This window comes from Chiloscyllium plagiosum, unplaced genomic scaffold (assembly GCF_037043375.1).
Source record: "Chiloscyllium plagiosum isolate Xiang-an unplaced genomic scaffold, Cpla_swu_hap1 HiC_scaffold_170, whole genome shotgun sequence".
NCBI lineage: Eukaryota > Metazoa > Chordata > Chondrichthyes > Orectolobiformes > Hemiscylliidae > Chiloscyllium > Chiloscyllium plagiosum.
This window is the reverse complement of record NW_028270309.1, coordinates 606,737-612,572: the sequence shown is the minus strand read 5'-3', so window position 1 is coordinate 612,572 and position 5,836 is coordinate 606,737.

Genomic DNA, 5,836 nt, shown 5'->3' with positions numbered 1-5,836 from the left:
ATTAAGCTGACATACACAGAAACACACACATCCCTCCGACACCACATTGTTTTCTGTCATTACACAGATATTCTAAGGAACACACATACACACAAAATCCTTGACACCCAATTTTTCTCCTGTCATTGAGCAGATATACAAAGAAACACACACGCAACCCTCCACCTGTGTCCTGTAATTAAACAAATATATACAGAAATACACACACAAAACTCCAGCACCACCCTGTCTCCGGCTATTAAACAGTTATACGCAGAAACACACACTCACCATCCTCCATCACCATGCTGTCTGCTGCTATTAAACAGAAATTTACAGAAACATACAGCAACCCTCCACCAACATCCTGTCTCCTATCATTAAACAGGTATACACAGGAACACACACACACCACCTTCTACTACCACCCGATCCCCCATCATGAAAGAGATATGCACTGAAACATACACATACCCAATCCTCCATCACCCATCCTGTCTCCTGCAATTAAACAGACATACACGGAAACATGCACATACTCCCTCCACAACTACCCTGTCTCTTGCCATTTAACGGATATACACAGAAACACAGACCCATACATCGCCCTACCACCAACTTGTCTCCTGTCATTAAACTGATATGCACTGAAACACACACACACACACACACACCCCTCCACCACCACTCTGTCCTCAGCAATTAAATAGATATACACAGAAACACACTCACGCACGACCCTCCACGACCACCCTGTCTCCTGCCATTAAACAGATATACACAGAAACAAACACACGCAACTCTTGGCCACCACCCTATCTCCTGGCATTAAATAGATATACACAGAAACAAACACTCACAACTCTCGGCCAGCACCCTGTCTCCTGCCATGAAACAGATATACAAAGAAATCCTCATACATACACAAGCCTCCTCCACCACCCTGTCTCCTGCAAGTAAGCACATACACACAGAATCACAGACTTTCTACCCTCCACTACCACACTGTGTCTTGCCATTAATTGGATTGACGCAGAAACACACACACACACACACACACACACACACCAGCCTCCTCCACCACTGCGTCCTGCAATTAAAGATGCACACATATTTCCAGCACCACCCTGTCTCCTGTAATTAAGCAGTTAAACACAGAAACACGCACACATCCCTCCTCCAACACTGTCTCCTGTCATTAAACAGTTATAAACGGAAACACGCACGCACATTACCCTCCACCACAGCCCTGTCTCCAGCCCTAAAATAGATGTGTACAGAAACACACGCACACAACACTCCACGAATCTCCTGTCTCCTGTTATTAGACAGGTGCACACAGACATACACACACAATCCTCCAACACCACCCTGTCTCCTGCCATTAAACAGAAATGCACTGAAACACACACACACATCCCTCGACCACCACCCTGTTTCCTGCCATAATCAGATATGCACAGACACACACACACACAACCCTCAACGATAATCCTGTCTCCTGCCATTTTACAGATATACACAGAAACATGCACACAATCCTCCATCACCACCCTGTCTCCTGCCCTTAAATAAATATACACAGAAACACATATACAATCCTCCAACACCACCTTGTTCTCTTGCTATTGAGCAGAGATATACAGAAATACACACACAACCCTCCACCACCACCCTGTCACCAGCACTAAAACAGAGATACACAGATACACACACACGCACACAAACCTTCACGAAACCCCATCTCCTACCCATAAACAGATATATACAGCAGCAAATATACACATCTCTCCACCACCACACTGTCTCCTGAAATTAAACATATATACACAGAAACACGCACACACTGTCCTCCTCCACCACACTGTGTCCTGCAAATAAACAGATGTACACAGAAGTATACATGCATTTCTTCAGCACCACACTGTCTCCTGCCAGTAAACAGATATACACAGAAACACACATACACACAACCCTCCACGAACACCAGTCTGTCTCCTGTCATTATGCTGATATATACAGAAAAACGCACGCAACCCTGCACTACCACCGTATCAACTACCATTAAACAGACTGGCACAGAAAACAAAACGCACAGACAACCCTACAACAACACTCTGTCTCCTGGCATTAAACAGATATACACAGAAACACACACACACACACACACACACACACACACACACACACACACACACACACACACACACACACACACACACACACACACACACACACACACACACACACACACACACACACACACACACACACACACACACACACACACCCTCCACCACCATACTGTTCTCGTGCCATTGAGCAGATATACGCAGAAATACACACACATAATCCCCGACCATCACCGTCTCCTGCCCTAAAACAGATATACACAGAAGCACACACGCATACTGAACTCTCCACCACCATCCTGTTTGTTGCCATTAATCCGATATGCACATAAACATACACATGCACACACAATCCTCCCCAATCACGCACTCTCCGGTGATTAAATGGATTTAAACAGAAACACACAAACATCTCGTCACCAACACCCTGTCTCCTGCCATTGCCCAGACATACACAGAAACACGCACACGCACAGACACACACGCACACACAACCCTTGAACAGCAATTTATTTCCTGTTATTAAGCAATTAAACAGGTATTTACAGAAACGTACATACAACCCTCCACCACTACCACCCAGTCTCCCATCATCATACATATATACACAGAAACACGCACACCCATTCCTCCAACACCACACTGTCTCCTGCAATTAAACATATAGACACACACACACACACACACACATACCACCCTCCTCCAACAATCTGTCTCCGGCAATTAAACAGATAAATACAGAAACATAAAGACATATCTTCAGCACCATCCTGTCTCCTGCCATTAAACAGACATAGACAGAAACACACACACACAACCCTCCACTATCACATTGTTTTCTGCCATTAAATATATATACACAGAAACACAGACGCACACGTACACACAAGCATTGACAACCAATTTGTTTCCTGTCATTAGGCGGCTATACACAGAAACACACACACAACCCTCCACGACACCCTGTCTACATTCATTAAACAGTTATATACAGAAACACACACTCACCAACTTCCGAAACCACCCTGTCTCCTGCAATTAAACAGATATTTGCAGAAACATCCAGACAAGCCTCCATCACCACCTTGTCTCCTGTCATGAAACAGATATACACAGAAGCACACACGCACACATATACCACACACACACAAGCATTGAGAACCAACTTGTTTTCAATCATTAAACAGATATACACAGAAGCACACACGCACACATATACCACACACACACAAGCATTGAGAACCAACTTGTTTTCAATCATTAAGCAGATATACACAGAAGCACACAGGCACACACATACGCACACGCACACACAAGCATTGAGAACCAATTTGTTTTCAATCATTAAGCAGATATACACAGAAACGCACACACAACCCTTCACGACCACCTTATCTACATTGATTAAACTTTTATATGCAGAAACGTAAACTGACCAACCTCCAAAACCACCCTGTCTCCTGCAATCAAACAGATATTTACAGAAACAGCCAGACAAGCCTCCACCACCACCCTGTCTCCTCTCATTAAACAGATATACACAAACATACACACACACCACCACGACCACCCCTCGTCTATCATTAAACAGATATATGCACAAACATACACACAACTCTCCACCACAATCCTGTCTCCTGCCATTAAACAGATGTACATAGAAATACACAAAAACACAACCGTCCACCACCACATTGTTTTCTGTCGTTAAGCAGATATACACAGATACACACGCAGAACCATCAACTGCCACCATGTCTCCTGCCATGAAACAGATGTACTCAGAAACAAACACATACTACCCTCCACCACCAACCTGGCTCCTGCAATTAAACAGTTATAACCAGAAACACACACACAAGGAACCCTCCTCACCACCCCGTTTGCTGCCATCAATCAATTATACACAGAAACACACACACAAAACTCCACTACCATCCCGTCTCCTGCCATTAAACAGGGATATACAGAAATACACACAACACTAAACTGCCAAGCTGTTTTCTGCCATTGATTAGATGTACACAGAAACACACACAACTTTCCACTACCAACCTGTCTCCTGCCATTCAATAGATATATACAGAAACGCACACACGCAACCCTCCACTACCAGCCTTCCACCTGCAATTCAACAGATATATGCAGAAACGCACCACCCCCCACTACAACCCTGCCACCCGCCATTAAACAGACATATGCAGAAACAAACACACACAACCCTGCACCACCACCTGATTTCCTGCTGTGAAGTAGATATGCACACAAACAAGCACTCGACACTTCACCACCACCTTGTCTCCTGCCACTAAACAGATATACACAGAAAAACACAAACACAATCCTCGACAACCACCATGTGTGCTGACATTAAACAGATATACACACAAACACACACACATCCCTCCACCGCTACCCTGTTCTGCTGCCATTGAGCAGATATACACAGAAATACACACACACACAACCCTCGACCGCCACCATGTCTCCTGCCCTGAAACAGGTATTCACAGAAACACACACACATGCAGAACCCTCCACCAGCACCCTGTTCGCTGCCGTTAAACAGATATGCACATAAATACACACACAATCCTCCCCAATCACACACTCTCCGGTGATTAAACAGATATAAACAGAAACACACACATCTCGACACTAACACCCTGTCTTCTGTCATTAATCAGACATACACAGAAACACATGCACACACACGCATGCACATACACACGCACACACAATCCTTGAACAGCAATTTGTTTCCTGTCATTAAGCAATTAAACAGATATTTACAGAAACATACAGTCAACCCTCCACCACCACCCAGTCTTATGTCATTGAACAGATATACACAGAAACACGCACACCCATTCCTCCAACACCACAATTTCTCCTACAATTAAACATTTACACACACACACACACACACACACACACACACACACACACACACACACACACACACACACACACACACACACACACACACACACACACACACACACACACACACACACACACACACACACACACACACACACACACACACACACACACCACCCTCCTCCACCACCGTGTCTCCTGGAATTAAACAGATTTATACAGAAACATAAAGGCATACCTTCAGCACCACACTGCCTCCTACCATTAAACAGACATACACAGAAACACACACACAACCTCCAAAACCACCCTGTCTCCTGCAATTAAACAGATATTTACAGAAACATCCAGACAAGCCTCCACCACCACCCTGTCTCCTGTCATTAAACAGATATACACCAACATACACACACACCACCACCACGACCTCCCCTCGCCTATCATTCAACAGATATATGCAGAAACACACACACACCACCCTCCACGACAAACTTGTATCCTTCCATTAAAGAGATATACGTAGAAATACACACACAACAGTACACCACCACATTGTTTTCTGCCATTAAGCAGATATACACAGAAACACACGCACAACCATCAACCGCCGCGATGTCTCCTGCCATGAAACAGATATAATCAGAAACAAACATATATCATCCTCCAGCACCAACCTGTCTCCTGCAATTAAACAGGTATATACAGAAACACATACAGAGTGAACCCTCCCCCACCACACTGTTTGCTGCCATAATTCAATTATACACAGAAACACACACACACGCACAAACCTCACTACGATCCTGTCTCCTGCCATTAAACAGGGATATACAGAAACACAC